Source organism: Cimex lectularius, unplaced genomic scaffold, assembly GCF_000648675.2.
Source record: "Cimex lectularius strain Harlan isolate CLEC.00 unplaced genomic scaffold, Clec_2.1 scaffold55, whole genome shotgun sequence".
Classification (NCBI taxonomy): domain Eukaryota; kingdom Metazoa; phylum Arthropoda; class Insecta; order Hemiptera; family Cimicidae; genus Cimex; species Cimex lectularius.
The window spans coordinates 143529-163384 of NW_019392647.1; the positions used below are offsets into that span (position 1 = coordinate 143529).

The 19856-nt window shown below is 34.4% G+C and overlaps 1 long non-coding RNA gene across 3 annotated transcripts in view; it reads right to left on the reverse strand.

The window, feature by feature from the left end:
- Positions 1-19856, reverse strand: part of LOC112128411 — a 264062-nt gene that overhangs the window by 127654 nt on the left and 116552 nt on the right. The window lies entirely within an intron of this gene.

The following is a 19856-nucleotide window of genomic DNA, read 5'->3' on the forward strand; positions in this document are numbered from 1 at the left end:
GCGCCCCCTACAGCAGCTATTATAATATATAAAACGATGTTGGGTTGGGGGATGTGCAGTCATACAGAAAACACAGCATAGTGCTTAATTCTTTAATTTGCCAACGTTTCCAATGATTTTCATTCTTTTTTAAGGCAACGCCTGGAATATGATTTTTTACATTGCTTTACATATATTATATTTGTTTGTACAGAATTTTTATAGATTTTAATTTCTTAATAATAATTTTTAATACTATGTGAGCAATGTGAAATTGAATTTACAAGTTTATTAAGTTTTAAATTTTCGACTAGACAATGGACTAGATATTTTTTCTTCTATAATATTGAAACACATTTTTCTTACTGGAATAAAGGTAGAGCCATTTCTGTCCACGTTTTTTCCGGTGTTAGCATTAAAAACGTAGCCGTAATTCGTTTCGAAGTGGTAGTTCTTCAATTTTTTCTTTTTTTTTTTCATGTCGGTACTACTCTAATTACGTGTCAAGGGTTTAATTTGATGCAATTTTTAGTTGGAAATCATTTACTCCTTCCAGTCTCGTCCGATTTCAACCTTCTTTATCATCTCACATGATCTTTAAATAAAAGGATATACCAACACCGGTACACAGTATAATACAAGAAAGAAAACTACAGTGCCTTGGCGTTACATGCTGTGAACAACCATAAGTTCAACCTAGATGGAGAAGAGATTGTAAAAATGGAAGAAAGCTCAAAAAAACCGAAAATTTTACGAAGCGGCTTTCACCAGAGGTGATAAAAATTCCATTAATTACAAACAAGACTGCGAATGGTTAGGTGAATGATAAAGCAATTTTTTAATAAATTAAGCATATTTGGCGAAACGATGACGTCACACGTCCAAAACACTGAGACCCATGGAAGATGCAACTTCCTGTATAGCAGTGTGTGAGATGACAAGGTTGAAATCGGACGAGACTGGAAGGAGTAATAGATTTTCAACAAAAAAGTGCATCAAATTAAAGCCCTTGACACGTAATTAGAGTAGTACCGGCATGAAAAAAATAAGAAAAAAATTAAAGAACTACCACTTCGAAACGAATTACGGCTACGATTTTAATGCTAACACAGGAAATAAAGTGGACAAAAGCAGCTCTACCTTTATTCCAGCAAGAAAACTGTCTTTCAATATTATATTGGGTTGTCCGGAAAATAATGCAGGATTTTAAGTTTTCATTAAAAAAAATCTATATAAAATATTCTGTTTACGTTTACAGGATTACTCATTTGTATGAATGTCAACACTTATTAATCCTCTTCCAAATGATATTGTTTGTTTACCTCTGTAGCATTCCGCTACTTGGAAATAATTCAGTCATCCTTATAATGTCAAAGCGAGAATTTCGTACGATTTTCTTTTACGAGTTTAAACTCGGCCGAAGCGGAGCCCAAACGGCTAGAAACATTAACCAAGTCTGGGGCGAGGGTTGTGTTAATGAGTGCACTGTGCAAAGGTGGTTTAAAAAATTTCGGGAGGGAGATTTCAGCCTTGAAGATGAAGAAGGTCGTGGAAGGCCTTCCTCTCTTAATGATGATGTTCTGCGATCAGTGGTGGAAGAAAACCCCAAAACAACTGTTCGAGAACTTGCAGAGCAACTCAAAGTCAGTAAAACGACCGTCGCTGACCACCTCAAGGCGATTGGAAAAGTGAAAAAACTCGAAAATTGGGTTCCACACTCATTAAACGATCGCCAAAAAATCAGCGCTTTGATGTTTGTGCATCACTTCTTTGTCGAAACAAAAATGACCCATTTCTGGCCAGAATTGTTACATGTGACGAAAAGTGGATTCTCTACGATAACACTAGACGTTCTGGACAGTGGCTCGACAAAGGAGAAGCTCCAAAGCCCCCAACTCATCAAAAAAAGGTAATGGTTACGGTATGGTGGGCTTCATTTGGTTTAATACACTACAGCTTCTTAAATCCTGGCGAAACCATCAATGCTGAATCATACTGTAACCAAATTAATACCATGCATCAGAAATTGGCAGTAATGAAGCCCTCTTTGGTCAATCGGAAAGGGCCCATTTTGTTGCATGACAACGCTCGACCACATGTGTCACGTGTAACGTCACAAAAATTATTGGAGCTTGGCTATGAAACTTTGCCTCACCCACCCTACTCTCCGGACCTCTCGCCTACTGACTACCATTTTTTTAGACACCTGGACCACTACTTACAACACATAATATTCAAAAATCAAACGGAACTGGAAAATGCATTTATTGACTTTATCAATTCTAAAAATTCTGAATTCTACTCAGACGGAATTAATAAGTTACCAACACGTTGGGAGAAATGTATTGAGAGTATGGGAAATTATTTTGATTAAAGAACATTGCTTTAAAGTAACTAGTTTCTTTTTTTTTTGTTTAATACCAAAATCCTGCATTATTTTCCGGACAACCCAATAGAACAAAAAATATGTAGTTCATTGTCTAGTCGAAAATTTAAAACTTAATAAACCTGTAAATTCAATTTCACATTGCTCACATAGTATTAAAAATTAGTATTAAGAAATTAAAATCTATAAAAATTATGTCAAAACAAATCTAATATATGTAAAATAATGTAAAAAATCATATTCCAGGCGTTGCCTTGAAAAAGAATGACAACCATTGGAAATGTCGGTAAATTAAAGAATTGAGAACTAAACTGTGTTTTCTGTATACTGCACATCCCACAACTAAACATCGTTAAATATAACAGTCATAAATAAAAGATAATATATAACAGCAACTTGGTTTAGTAGGAACAAGAGGAAACCACTCCTTTTCAACTGATTAAGTACAATATTTCCTTCAAAACCAGAGTTTAAGTCATTGTTTCAATTATTCCGCTTTTCTACAAGTGAATGAATCTCCTAGTCAAAAAACATATATAACAGTCGTACATAGTAAAAATAAGAGAATCGAGGAAAACGTTTATACCAATTGCGAGTTTAAACGATGCCAAAGCGGAAGCTGGAACAAATGTTGTACAAAATATGTTTCTAATGATGGCCGGATGTCGTTTGCGTGCATAGGGTCGGTCATGCAGGGTGGCTTCATTGGGTTTTCATTTGGACGGCAAGTGCGTTGCCGTTATGGCGCATGTTTTATCCTCCGATTCCCGAAATCAACGTGCCGTCACGTTTCGTTCAAATACATCATCGATCAGCCATTAGCCGTTCGGCCCGGAGATAAACCGTGTTGTCTCGTTCATCGCTGTTTCAACTGGGCTGCGACAAACGCAGGTTTCAAAAGAAGAGATGTACAATCAGCTTTTTACAGAAAGTTTTTTTTTTCCAAAACAACATGCCCGTAATACCGTTTCAATGGCTAGTGTGATAAATGGACGAATTTTTCTTTCGCCTATTGCAAATGCCATACAAGAATAATGACATTCTAACAGAAAATAATATATCATTCATTTCCATAGAAACTAATAGTTAAGTAACTGCGGGACAATTATAAAATCCAACCATTCGCATAGTAAAAGTTTTATATCTGCATTACACTTTTTGTTTAGTTACATTTATAATTACAATAACATTCAACTTCATCATTCATGTTTCATCTTTAAATTCCTCTTTTTGACTAACACAAATAAAGCATACATATTATAACTAAGTGTGTTATAGACTATATCTTCACAAAGAGTGATTCATCATATTTTCTCTTGTGATCTGCCGAGTTACGAAATTGTAGTACCCAAAAATGTGTGTCTCACCACTCTGAACAGGCCCACTACTGTAGAAGATGAGAACCCGAAACATGTCTAAGAGACAGCTAGGTTAGACAGATCAAAATCAACGAAAATGACACCCTGCAGAGAGAGAGAAAGAGAGAGTGAGAGAGAGAAAGAGAGAGAGAGAGAGAGAGAGAGAGAGATTGAAACAATGCTTGTAATAAGATATCTCATGAAGATCTTGTGGTGATCACCGTGCAGTAAGTCCTTTCTTCTTTTTTATTTTTTATTTTATTCAATGTATATGTTGTTGTATAATATATACAGGTTGTATCAACTTCTAAAGCAGACCCATTTAATTCAGAAACGATTAACTTAAGCAAAAAATGGTGTTATACAAACCCCAAGTTAATTTTGGCTAGGAAACGCGTGGTGATAACAGATTTAACATAACTATCTCATCTAGCTGGGAAATGAGACTATCTTCGTTATTTCAAAGGAGAATTCCATCTTTTGATGTAGAATTCGATTCTAGGGATTATTTTTTGTAGCTTTTCCTGAAAGAAAATTATGATAGGATCCACCATTTCTGAGTTATGCCCGATTTTAATATATATCAATACAGGGTGTCCCCAATCGATTCAGTCACACTTCCAGATCTTATAGGAAATTAAACGCTAAGTAAAAAAGGTCTTATGAACATGTGTCCGCAAACCCTTCAGTTCCGAGCTACAGGCAAAAAACCACGTTTTTTGATCTTATTTGTGAATTGTTAGTAAACCGTCAGCCTGACCGTAAAACAGCTCGAAACAACATCTCTAGAGGATTAATTTCTGCGATGAATGAGATTAAAACCAGCTTGATCGGCCGAAAATTTCATTTTTGGTGATTTTTCGAAGTTAGGAGGTGAAGGGGTACACAAAATTCACCATTTCTGACATTTTCATCGAAAATACACAACTTGAACTGTTTTCTGATGGGTACCCCTACTGAATGAAATAATGTACGAAAAATCTGAACGGCTAACCGAAGTTGTGAATTTTCAATAAAAATGTCAGAAATGGTGAATCCATATATATATATATATATATATAAGGTACAACCAACTTTTTCTAAGAAATTTTCATCTGCGCATTGTATGCTGAATTGGGGAGAAGTAGTCCGAATGTCCGAATAAGAATTTTGTTAGACAACTGTTTCTGTTTAAGGTGAAGAGCCTATCGCGCGACTCGAATGTTAATGACCAAATTTATAAGTTCACCACCCCGAAGGCCAACCGGGGAAATGTTCCCATAAAATAAAAAATAAGAAAACTACAAAATATTTACCAAAAAGTAACTTTTTAATTAAAAAAATAAATAAATACAAAATTAATGACATTGTTTAACTAAATATCTTTAAATAGCCCTTTAGGGTGATGCTATGTAATTTTATCGTCGATAGTTACAGGAAAGGAAACAGTAATCCGACACTGCTGACACTATGTCTACTGATAACTAATCTAAAACCCCTTCCCTTCCTACAAGTTTATTATTGTAATTTTAATCACTCTCTGCTGTAAGCCCCGTCTGAACAGTTGTAGCTCTTACAATAAAATTCTTTTTAAAAAGTAATTTTTATTTGGAGTCCATTTAATTGATGACAAGTCGAATAGAACGATCGACAAGATCAACAGGTTCTCAAGAAAAAATAACGACCAGAACATGTCCATCAATGTGTACAATTGAACTTTTAAACTTAAACTTTATAAGTATGGAACAATCCCTTATTGGAAATAGGATTCAGAAATAAAGAAGAAAGAAGGGGATAACAATTTATTGATATCAACGTTTGAAAAAAAAAAACATTAGAATTACAACAGAAAGGTATAAATGCTTTCAATAAACAGTCATGTAACATTGTAAGTAGTCCGGAAATCAAATATAATTTATGAGTTGGGGTCCTCTGAACACTATTGACACATTAAATTCACTAATTTCGTGGTCCGCTTGACCAATTAATACTTTACAATTAATTAAGGTTTTTTGAAATGAAAAAAAGGTAATGGCACGAGAGGGATTCGAACCCACGACCTTCGGCTAGATACGCCGCTGCTCTTACCACCTGAGCTATCGTGACCTCGATCCACTCGGACATCAACTCCCCATCTCAACCCCACCTTATGAGTTTTCCCTCCTTTTGCCATTTTTCAAATGTCGTGTAATCGGTTTGGATTCTCGACGACGAAGGTCGTGGGTTCGAATCCCTCTCGTGCCATTAACTTTTTTTCATCTCAAAAAACCTTAATTAATTGTAAACTATTGACACAAATAGCTAAAATGCCAACCAATGAAGATGACAACAACCCTAAACACGTCTGACACACCAAAACAACAGGGACATGCTAAACAAACAAAATGATCTTAACGAACAAATTACAGATTTATACCCCTCAGACATCAAGAGATCTCAGAATAACTCTCATGCTTCTACATGTTTAAGCGTACCAAAACCATGAAACTTCTTAAATAATTACTATAAATTGTCAACGAATATTTGCCTTCTCGCTTTTAAATCTCTGTGAACGTATTTAGATAGCATTGGGACATAAATCAATAGCAAATTTAATGTTCGATTTGTTCTATTTTAAACCAATAATATTAATAGTTTAGCAAAGTTGAAAGGTGAGTTTTGTCGTAATAAGTTCAGCGGAAGAATGAAACAGCAAGGCGAAGCGGACCATGAGATCATTTGTCAACAGTGATTCCACAAATTAGACACACCTGACCTCGTCGGACACCACGGTTTGTAACCTATTTAAAGGATATCAGAAATAATTACATTTCGACAATCCGGACATACTGTACAAAATGATATACGAGGCACATGGCTGCGAAATATGACGTTTAATGCATTTCCCTTGTTAAAATTGTTAACCGTCTGTTCTGTATTGATGAATGGAACTAATTACAAGTTGAAATGAGTGGACGTCCAACTACTAAAACCGAAAGCAATTCGATTCGCATTTCAATTTCAGTGGCATTTAGTGTTTAGGCACTGTACTAAACGATAAACGATTTTACTTGGTTTATTATTAAAAAAAAGATCCATTTTTTTCGACATTGACTAAAAACACACATCCAGAATGTCGACCGTTGGACGAATCGCAAGGCTCGAATAATTTTTGATACATTTTGTCCTCAACCTGCCTGATCCCACGCATTAAAGTTTACTTTTAGCGCAATAAAAGAGATAAATGAAAAAGAATCGTTTTTGGTTTTTTTCAACTTTTTTATCTCAACTGAAAACCTTAATTAATTGTAAGATATTAATTGGTCAAGCCGACCACGAAACTAGTGAATTTAATAAGTTTAAAATGAAGTATACCTTCATTAAAGCTCTCCGTGGCCATTTCATTTGTCCCCGAGAATCAAATTGATTACACCACATTTGAAAAATGGCAAAACGGAGGGAAAATGCAAAAGGTGTGGTTGAGATGGGAAGTTGGTGTCCGAGTGGATCGAGATCACGATAGCTCAAGTTGTAAACCAGCGGCGTATCAAGCCGAAGATCGCGGGTTCGAATCCCGCTCGTGCCACTGACTTTTTTATCTCACGTGAAAACCTTAATTAATTGTTTCGATCTTTATTGAGATCATCTTCAGGGCTCAAAATGTTTGTTTTCTGTGTAGATGTGTCATTCTTGTGTGTCGTGTTGAGAGTGCCCTCTTAACATGACACATCTACACAGAAGATGGTCTCAATAAAGATCGAAACGTTGGCACGATAAAAATGTTTTTCTAAAACCTACGCCACGCAAGACTGCATCTCACGATCTCCGAATAATAATAGAATATGTTCAAAATAATTCATGACATATATTTGATAAAGTAGATTTTAGTAGAAATGAATCAACAGTACTTTTACAAGTGTTAAGCAATATTGCTTTGAAATATGACGAGAAAAAGAAATGATCGTTTCAATACTTAAAAGGATAAAAGTAAGTAATAAAGATCGAAACGTTGGCACGATAAAGAAAATGTTTTTCTAAACCCCAAGTCACACCAGACCACTTCTCACGATCCCCAAATAATCAATAAGATTTTGTAAAATCGCCAATTTTTTTCGAAACGCTCAATGAAATTCTTGATAAACCGAATATACAAAGTCGAGTTAATCTATGCAGCTTTCTAGAAAACCTAAATCGCTATGTAATATACAAAATGACTTCATTTTATTAAAAAAATAATAATAATAATAATTCAATTGTTGCAAATTCTAACCATTACCTCGTCGTAACATTTTGCGCGTCAATACTTTTATACGTTGTGAGTAAAAATAACACAACGCGATTTAAATCATAAAATATATTCGTCACATTGATTCAGAGGGTATTTTTAGAAATAAATGACGAAGTTCATCACTGTTCGTTTGTACGCAAAGTAGAAATTCATTTAAAGGGACAACCCGCTCGTATTCCACTCACAATTGCGTACTCAAATATTTATTGATACAACAAATTAAACAATTATATTTTTGTATTTGAATCACGTAAAATTTAACTAAAAAGGATCTGTAACAAATCGGTTCTCAAATCCGTTGAAAAGTGTTGATAAATCAGTGATAATAATTTTTTATTAAATTAAAAGGAAGAATTAGATTTAATCATTTTGTCTTTGTGAATCTGTTAAAACGATTTTATAATAGTCTCGTGGATTAGGGTTGTGTTTAAAAAAAAATATTGCTTTTCTACCAAAGGTGAGTTTGGAACGCTATTTTTCGTCTTCCTCAGGGTTTACAGAGAACAATCTTAATTAATTTTACGTTCATATACACATCACAGGTTCTTTTTCCCTAATCCAGGCTGGCCGATAGGATAGAATGTACTATACATCGATATTAAAAACAGTTTTAGTTTCAAATATCAAATTTTCTTGGATTATTAATTTCAACGTTGTTTGAACAAATGTGGAACAATAGAAAGAACACTGAATTGTAATAATTGAGTTCATCTTAGTTTTATCAAAAGCAATCTAAGATTTTCGCTGTGGCATTTACCGAAATGTTCAACATTTAAGGAAGCCACTGACCACAAACTGAAAGCGAAACTAGACGGAAACCGCACCGGTCAGAAATGATCTGAACCAGTTCATTCACTCGAAATTTCAATCTATATAGAAACAAGGCGTTAAAATTATTACTAAATATGAATAAACTAACTTGAAGAAGGAAAAATAATTGTTTGATCAAATATATAACAAAAAAGCTCATAGAAAGAAGTCATTTGATTTACAAGATGTAACAAAACTGATCGATCTTCTCGGGGTTTTTATCGCAATTGAAATGAAATCTGAGCAAAAACAGTAAGGGTTTAAATTACAACCTATTTAAAATGATTCTGCCAGTTTAACGCCTCGGATCCGTTTTAGAACTATACCAAGCGAGCCCCTCCATTCAAATACTTTATGCTTTAGCGGTTAATGTTCGCCGCTTTCTCTAATTAAAGCTAACAATGCTCCCTATTTACATTACATTTCATTTAATCAAGAGATCAGGGTCAAGTTCCATTTAACAAATGTTTCTGCATATAAAAAAACCGACATTGTATGTGTTAAGAGGGATATTACAATATTAATATACTTCTACTCCAACTACTATTAAGATACTTTTATCGAATAAAATTTAGGACGATTTCATTTTTTAAATAAAACATTTTTATAAGAAAGTATTTTATTGACACATTCCCCAGGGTGAACGTTCGGAATTTATCTGGATCAGAAGCAAGAATATCAGAAACCCATTTAACGATGGAAGAGGAGAAAAACTCATATTGCTTAACTATAATAAAAAGCCAGGCCCAGGGGAAGATATTAACGAAGCCGGGCTTCGACCTTCTTCACCTTTTCCTCGGTTGACCATTGAGATTCGATCCATTGTGACCAGCTGGTCTGAAAAGAGCTCTTGCTGGTGTGGAATTGGAGTCGAAGATCCACAATAGGATGTTAAAAGTATGGCTTCTTGGCGATAACAGACTGTTATTTCGACGATTGATTCTTTAAAAATCCCTTCTTATAGAAATACATCATTATCCAATGACTATTAAAAAAACCAACAATGTTATAAAACTCAGCATTCAGAGTATAAACATAAAAATCACGTTGTAAACTTTTTGGCAGGAAATCCTAAAGCATTCCATACAACCGTTGAGATGAATTCGGACGAGTGAAGTGGTTAGAGAGGAAATGGGCAAAAGTGAGAATCGGCCAAATTAACAACACCCGTCACGTTCTACTTGTGAGGATTTGATTCTCTACTTAAGGATGCCAAACCAATTAAAAGTGTTTTATTCCTGAATCGTACCGGCTTTTCCATTATTCATTTGCCGACGAGGGCTAAGCCCACCTCCGTTTCAACTGTAATCCATACGTTTTAACCCTCCGGACAAATAATACAGGAGCAATAAAAGACGGTTGGGCCATTAGTCATCCCTTCGGAGGATTAATTGGAGGCCCAGATCTATAACTTTACTGAGAAATGCAGGCCATTCCGAGGAAGCCATCTTTTATCCAGGCCGCCAATAGGCGCTTAATTGTTTTGAATATACGACCGACCGAACCACGAGCGGGGGCGTTGAAAAGTTATTGATATCGAATGGGGAATAATTAAAAAATATATATATTATCCGTTTCTCAGAAAATATCCCTTTTTTTAACTTTTCACCCTTGACATTAAAATCATACATCAAATTGTAAAGATTTGTACTGTTGAAGGACTTCAGAACTCGTATGAAAACCGTATACACTAGTTTCTATCTCTCAATATCTCAATGAACATTAATTTGTCAGATTCAATTTTTAGCTATGGAAATTACCCTATCTACATTTTAACCAACCCCCACACTGTTAATCGCCACTAAAACATCATTAAACAGTATAAAACCTGTGAATAAGGAAACCCGCTGAAATAATTTCAACATTTACTTATATGTCAAAAAATTGCCTAAATTGAACCCCTAGAAAGCATATCATAAACCGTATATGTATACAGTTTTTCTTTTTTCCATTCATTTCAAATCAAGATAAATAATGCTCTTAGCATAATTAGTCGTGCCCTAAGAAACCCACAATTTCACTCACACAATTTAAAAAAAATTGATACCTGAAGTCCAACTGAACGCTTTTCTATCATGTATCCCCAAGTTTAAGATTAACATAAGAAACTATCATACTGTGAGGATATAATTATTTACGTTTTTCCGGTTAAATTAATATATTACATTTATAAAAACTTAAGATTGCTCTATAAATTTCAATATTTTGTGAGTATAATAACATTTTATAATTAAACGGCTTTTCAATTGACTGCATTTGACATAATGCATTAAATAAATTCCCTCGTTCTTTTGCGAAACTGGAACAGATCATTATTACGTGTTCTTCTAGGTCATCAACCAAATTACAAGTTTCGCAGAGGTCAGTCTGTCTTGGGTGATTTTTTTTTTCGATGTAAACCACATATGTCGTGATTAGTTCGGATCCGGATATTATTAGAGCAATCTCTATTGGTAAAATTATCACCTTTATGCCATGGATTTTTGTTTAAACGGATGCTGATAGATTGGTAGAATTTGCCTGCCAGAATATCCTTCCAGTGTGGATTCCATTCAAAAAGGATTTCCGTCTGAAAAATCTCTTGGCGTCGGGGATCGGTACTAACGAATTTTCGATTATTTCTCTTTGTAGTGCATCTTTTGACAATCTATCGTCAGTTTCATTATGCCGAATTCCGGAGTGCCCTTTAACCCAGAAAAAGTAAACTAAAACATTTCTTGATTTTTCCAATTGGCTTAGACGTTTAATTATGTGAATCAGGAGATGATTTGAGATTTTCGAAAAGCGGACATTTTGTAGGGATTGTAATGCACTTCTGGAATCTGAGAGAATTGCAACATTGGTTATTTTGTGTTCACTATTGGGAATATATTCTAATGCTTTAAATCTCCTGTAAAATTCAGCTGAAAATATATTGCACATTGAAAGTAGTTTGAGAATTACTCCAAGAGAAAGTTGTGGGTCGTACAATGCACAACCAGTTTCATTATTAATAACTGAACCGTCTGTGAATATTTTATACAATTCTGGACAAATTAAGTTTAATCTTCCTTAAGAAGTGAATTGACTGAAATGAAGGGAAACAATGAGTATTCACATAGGAAATACACTCTTCTCTCTTTAGTAAAAACGTCAAATTCTAATGAGAAAATAGGCTGTATGAGGTAGTTAAAAATATTGTTACTTTCTTTCAATATTCTTGGGTACGCAATAAAGGGGGAGGGTTTCTTTTTTTTCCCAAAATTTGTTTAAGAAATTTAATACAGATAAAGCATGTATCATTATAAATAGAGCTCCGATTGGAAAAAAGGTTTAATAAAAAGTTTATTGATAGTCTTTCTATTCTATATTTTAGCATTTTTCTCCTTTCTATTCATTTCAAATTAAGATAAATAATGCTCTTAACCTAATTGATCGTGCCCTAAGCGATCCACAATTTCACTCACACAATTTAAAAAAATTGGAAATATGTTCATATACCTAATGTCGGGATTATATAATGAGGAGGAAGAAAGAGCCACTCATATCACCTTCAATGGAGACTAGAATATACAACAAACATAGGCAATGAAATTGAACCAGCATCTGTCAATGGTCTAATACTTCTGAGAAGAAGGATTGAGTCAATTGCACTGAACTAGGGAAGTAGGAAGGTACAATAAGCCAGAAGGCTGCAGTGCCTTGGAGCACAAAACCCGCTTCGTCTCGCTTTGCCTCTAATCAATAGACTGCTAATTCAACGGATGGAAACCAATACAAATCCCAATCCCACAGCTTTGGAGAGAAAAATCTCAGCCATTATTTTGTGGGCTTTTCATGCATGTGTCCTACGGGTGCAGCGCTAGCATTAGTGTTATTAATGTGTAGTGTTTAGTGACCGTTACTTGATGATCATTTGGAGGTCATGAGATGCGGTGTGACCCAGGTTTTAGAAAAAATTTTCTTTATCGTGCCAACGTTTTGATCTTTATTGAGATCATCTTCAGGGCCTGGGATTTAGAAACATTGTCTAAATTTTACAAATACATGTGGAATGTGAAAGAAAAAAAATGAATTTATACAATGCTTAAAAATTTTAGATTTAAAAAAAATGAATTTATATAACGCTAGAAAATTTTAGACTTTACAAAAAAAAGGTAAAAAAAATGAATTTATACAATGCTTGAAAATTTTAGATTTAAAAAAAAGAATGAATTTATATAACGCTAGAAAATATTAGACTTTAAAAAAAAAAAAAAGGTAAAAAAAATGAATTTATACAATGCTTGAAAATTTTAGATTAAAAAAAAAAGAATGAATTTATAAAACGCTAAAAAAATTTAGATTTACAAAAAAAGGTAAAAAAAAATGAATTTATACAATGCTAGAAAATTTTAGATTCAAACAATTCAATTCAAGGACCACATGCCCAATAAATTCTCAAATCCGGAATATATTGTAAAATTGTGATATCTACCATGTATTTTATCGTTCTGAAGAGCCCAGAAGACGACCGAATAACAAGTCGAAAGCTTGACAGAAATAGAACAATAATCTTCAATTGGTCCACATCCCTGATTCTCAAAAAACATCATTAATCTACACGCTGGTCGAAAACTACTCATTTCGTTATATACCCGTTTACACAAATCATACAAATTCATTTTTTGCGGATTGTAACATTTTTTTTATTGTGCTCACTACACATCGAACTTAAAAAATAACCGATCCGTCAGGTCTAAAGACTTACCGGAATATCATTTTGCCAAAAATTTCACTTATCTAGTTTTGCCCCCAAGGGACAGAAATGTAAAGCGCACGGCACAGATCACCCATACAAAACTATCAATCGCATACGGACAATCTCGAGACCCCAAGAAAAACCTTAAATTTGAAGAGCTTGCCATCATGGAAATCATAAATAAAGGTAATTAATCCTTACCTACCTTATGAGCACACCGCTGATTATTTGCTGTGGTATGATACAAAAGTCCATTGAAACACATATTTCAAACGCAATTGCTTACATTATCCATAACCAATGGATCAAAGAAAACCCGAGCAAAGGCGAATTTGCAAACCATCTGCTCTAATGTATTCACGCCTAATCAAGGCTAAGCTAACGAGAACCACTAAAATACATCATCATACACCATGATCCCAACATCAAAATACCCACGGCGGCTGACAAACAATGTCAGTACACAAACATTCAATACTCGGGCTAAGAAAGAGCTTTTCGGTCACCTTAATAAAGGGGCCTAGGTAAACTGTAGTGTAATACATTATGGCAATCCGGCTTACTAAGGCGTTAAGACTAAGAATGAAATGGCAAGCCTTTACCAAATCAAAAACTCATTTTGTCAAAATCAACCGAAATGAACCTACGATTATTATTGAGGTAAGTACAAATAATTGCGGATCGGTCATCTCCACCAAACATCCGTGGTGAGATTCCATTTATAACCGAAAGGACACTTAAACTACCCGCAGAAAATTACTCGGTTTTTTACACAGAGTAGAAAATGATGATGTTGAATTTCCTGTCGAATAGGGCTATAACTTTTGAAAGAAATAGTGGGACAAAAGACATTTTACCATCTACCGATCAACAACACGAGTCTCGATAATATTAGTGTTTGTAGGAAGATATTTTCACTATTGTGAGAAACATCTATACATATGTTAAGATTTTATGTTTTAGGTCTTTATTTGCCAATAAAAATAATTTGAATGAATTGTGAGTTTGGAAAAATAAAAGTTTCTGAACGGTATGGATGTCAGTACCATAAAAGCTATGGTCTTAAAATTCTTCCCCATGATTTTATTTAATATTAAAAAGTAAACTTAATAGGAACTTTGGTCATGAATACAAAAATGATTTACATTGTCTTTAGTCCAAATATGGCAAAATTGGCTTCAAACTTCATGGCACGAATTTCACAATCGCTATATCATTGGAAAAGTTGACTTAAATTTTGACTTTTCTTATAAAAACCAAAGAATATTACAAGAAATAATAAGAGTTATCGAAAAAGTTAATCGAGTAACCAAATCGAATGTGAATTCGGCAGCTTCCGCTTTGATAAGTGAGGGTGAAATCAGAGGAAATTTATAAAACCACTTCAACCCTTCTCGACGGCTTTTATAGCTTTCAAAAATCAATCATGTCAATCGTATTATTATATAGATTGAGAGGTGAAGTCGAAACGAAAACATTGGTGACAGAAATTTGATAGTTTTTCTATATGTGATTGTAACTAATCTGGATAGTAGTTTTAATTTCCATGAGTGGAAATATGAAACTACGAAATACGTTGTTTTAATACGTTTTGATGCTTTAAATGTTAAATAAAAAATAAATATTATGAGACAATTAGTTTTTTAAAAAAAAATAGAAAATGTTTACACAGAAACCATTCTATTAAATTCCAAAAGATGAACAAAAATTATAAAATCAATTCACCAACGAACTATTACTTATAAAGTTAACATATCGTATTGTTAGGTTTCTGACGATGCGGGTTTGATATCGTTACTGATGGCACGAAGCCGAAAACCGCTTCAACGGTAACAGCGATAATAGGCGGACCCAGATATGATCGGTAATGGTCTACGATGATGGATTGAACGTTCTCGCTCTCTCTTTTGGCTCTATTGCTTTTCGAATGATCGGGCTTCCAGTGAACCGTACATACATTACAGAAAGTGGTATGACGTTAGAATTTCCAGCTCACAAAAAAATCACTAAAGTATTAGAGAGTCTACTTTTGTTAATTTGAATTTCTTGAAAAAAAAATGTAAATCGAAATAATTTTGTATATTTTGAATCGCAAGGTAATTATCGGGTTGAAATGACTCAAACACAGTTTTACTAATCATATAGGCATTGTGTGTTAAGGCGTCGAGATAGTCTAAACCATCATGCCTTATCGATCACGATGGTTTAGGATGCTCGCCGCCGCATTTTTTATTTTATAATAATAAAGGCGCTTGCTTGTAGAGGTCCGTTTTTTTTTTTGTTTTTTTTTTTTTCATCTGACAACGGACCATGTTTTTTACCGGACTTGCAGTATTGTACAGGCTATGAGTGTACATGCACCGGATATCGATCCTAGCGACTATTTACTGACGGGTGCTTGTCCGGCACCCCTTGGTCCGATGTAAGGAAATCCGGTCAAACACTTCACGTTCACGGTCTATGCTGCGATTTCAACCTTTTTTCCAGTTTTGTCTTTATTCAAACATCAACGAAAAACAAGACATGATATCTGAATCGCTATGTAAGCATCTGACAACTTTGACAGGCATTGAGCCAGTTATATTGATCTTTTAATGGTTCATATGAAATTTATTGCCGTTAGAAGTCTAGATAACAATTATTTTACACAGACCTATTCAAAGCCCTACCCGCTTTCCATTTCCTTACCCCTTGGAAACGTCTCGGCGGATTTTCAAGTGTCCCATTAGTATAAAAGCACAGCTAGCTTAAAACGTTATCAAATGTAGCTCTGACAAAACTGGAAAGAAAAGGTGAAAGAAGGAGAAAAAAACCATCGACGCGATACGTTTCTACTCTTTATGTCTCAGTAGTATAAAATTGTAGAGTCGGTGTCATTATAGTAATGGGAACGGCAGGCGTTTCTCCATGATCGGGGACCCGTCGGAAAAGGGGTTCTCCTTTGGTACCTAACAGAGAATAATGAAGCCATGCCCAGTCGGTCTTCGAAACTCAATTCAACCCGCGCCCTTTGCGAATGAAGCGATTGAGTGACTTGCCTTCAGGCATTGTGAATAACAAAAAAAAACGTTTAATAATAATAAATTGATGCACAAAGATAAAAAATTAACAATTTTTGTATCATTTCGTGTTCCACGAATATTGCCTGAAACAAATAACGGCTCTATCAACGAACCTCCAGCCAGGTGACCATAGCAACAATCAGCCAACAAAAATTTTATCATTCGGAAAGAAATCTATATTTTTGAAGAACTTATTAATTATTATTAATAAGGAAAAAATAAAAACAGCGACTTTTAAGGGGTTATGTGAATAAAATGAATGTAAATTGTAAGGCAGTGTGATCCAGATGGACTATTGAAAGCAAAATTTATCTTTTCTGGTCGTTGTTGTCTGCTTCATGACCGAGTAGATTTCAAACGATATCCACTGTCAATTATAATGTAAAGTTGTGAAAGTAAGGACATTTGAAAACAAACCTAGGATAGATATAACAGAAATGGTCTACTTTCAATAACTTGTGACAAAAAATGGAATTATTTAACAAGTTTCGTTTTTAAAAAAATATATATATCTTATTTTTTCGTGCACGTGATAAAGTTGGAGACTATGTCTAATTTCGGTTCATGATAAAAAAAATTCATCTCAAGAATAAAAAAAAATCCTTGCACTTAATGACAACTTTCAGACGAGTAATAACTAATCATTAACCCTGATATACCTCAATAAAAAAGTCTAAATATATTAATATTATAATTTTCATCAGCAATTTTTTTTAAACCACATAGAAAAAATACGTTATTGTATGTTTCTACATCAAATGAAAAATTTTATTAAAAGAAACAAAGCGGATATGAAAATACTGCAGTTTGATTGTCTCAATGTTGCCATGTAGTTAGAAATTGCATCATTGTATTTTTTATACACCTGTAAAGTTAGGGTTGGACCTGTGTTTTGTCTTCATCATTATTATCGCCCTATTCCGGTATTTTTTGTGGCGGCTGAAATCCTCGTTCCTTTTGAGTTTTTGTGTTCTATTCAATGGAATGAAAGTTATATAGCGATAGTGGTTTGTCTTTACGAGTTGACAGACCTTTTAAGTTCATAAATTTCAAGGTTTTTAAATATGGGCATTTTTTGGGGTGGGTTAGGGGTTTAGACACGTACTGCGTGCATTATTCAGTAAGTTTTATACGCGCCTGTTCCCACATTTGCACATTCGATGTTTTGACAGTCTAGAGCCAGTGCTCGTTGAGTTAAAAATCGACGAGTCCTACTCCTCCTTTAAACGCATTGTATCCTGCAAGTTAATGTAAAAAGCAACCATAGACAATTTAGAGTTTAGAAGGATTTCGTTACAGTTTTTCTATGGTTTTTTTTCTTTTATATAAGTGTTAAAAACGAAATAAACACGGGAGTACTTGCACTACGGAAAAATAAACTGTTTCCTTTCAAGTTTGGAGTTACCAGGTGAGTCTTATAGGTATCAACTTTACCAATTCTAAACTTCTCAAAAATGAATAGCGATATTGCAAATTTTGAACTATTTACTTTCCCTAACATTTTTATTTTATTTTTATTATAAATTGCGTTAAAACTTATTAGAAATTATTATATTTTTTACTTAAGAAAAAATTAATTAAGGAACTTTTAAAAATAACAAAATAAAAGGTTTTAATTCCATAATTTTGTTTATTGGACCAGAATTGGTATTTACTGACCGTTCATCATTATTTAGAGATCGGGAGATGCGGTCTGTGTGATGTAGGTTTAGAAAAACATTTTCTTTATCGTGCCAACGTTTCGATCTTTACTGAGATCATCTTCAGGGCTTGGGATTTATAAATCTCAATAAAGATCGAAACGTTGGCACGATAAAACAAATGTTTTTCTAAACCTACATCACACTACAACAAATCGCATGATCTATAAATAATCATTGGACAAAATAATTTTTTTAACAATTAATATCGTGTATAATGTCCTCTGAGCTAAAACCTTTGTGCACCTGTTAGGCATATTGTTAAGAAGGTTGTCACAAATTTCAAAAGGAATTTCACCCCATAGGCGTTGCGACGTTGCACTTAGTTGTTGCAGGTTAACTGGCAGCAGATGATGGTCGAAAGGTCTTCTCTTCAACGCATCACACATGTGCTCAATGGGATAGAGGTCTGGAGCCAGCCAATGGGGGAAGGGGCAGATGGGAAATTCCCAAGTTTTTTAAACATAGATGAACCACTCGGTCTCTATGAAGTCTGGCATTGACACCCAGAAATCGAAAATCCCTACCAAGGAGATCCCGGGTTTCATGGGCGTATCCCTCGATAATTTATTGGACATAACGGAATGCCATGAGTCTAGTTAGTCCTCCACCAATTCCAGCCCAGACCATTACACGATATCCTCCAAACTGCACTGAAGGGAGCACGATCTGGAGCATTGTACGCATCCCCTGTTTTCGGTAGACTCTTCGCCGGGCTGTTGCTGCAGATCGTCTCAAAGGGAAATGTGAGGCTAAAGTCCTATCGTTTTTGTTGATAAAGGCCTTCCAAAACGTCTTGTATTTCATTTAGGATCTGGCGGGCACTATGGAAAGGGTTCCATCATCCAGCAATGTCAATATCCCTTAGCATCGTAATGCGATGGGACCCACTACAGGTCTCCTATTGGCACTTCCACGATGACTTACTCTCACAATAATATAGCGAACTTCTTGTTCAAAATGATGTCTTATCATGGTAAATGAGACAACTGGGTTAAAATGGAGAAAAGGTGTTTGTTTACAAAAGGAGTAATCGTCATGTTTACTACTCTTAAGTAAATCCGTTATTAAAAATGAGAATTAACATTTCGTTTCGTGGTTTGTATTTTCTATTTTGCTTTAACCAACTAACAATTATCACAATTTAATAGAATAAGAATAAATTACAAATATGCATTTTTGAGTTTTATGTACATAGCGTGTGTTAAGAGTGAATGTATTTAGTGGCGAGAATGTGTAGTGTAAAGGGGCGATGGCAAAGGGTTGAGTACCAATCAACCCTCAATTTGCTTATGTTATATACCCCACCACTTCCCCTGTAAGTACAAAAATTTAATATTATATTTTTCCGTAGATTTTGTAACAATAAATAAAGTAAATCTACAAAAAAATATAAAGCCGATGTTTCGATGCGCCTAAGTAGTTTCCCTAAGTCGTGGGAGGCTTTTAGCTAAAGCTAATTCCATGACAAAGTTCGTCCCGGCTCTCCTTGTTTTGCAGTGTACTCCTTGGTTTTGATTCCAAATTCCTATTTTTAATACGTGCTCGTTGTCTAAGTTCAGTAATCATTTAGCATCAAACAGATTATTTTCTAA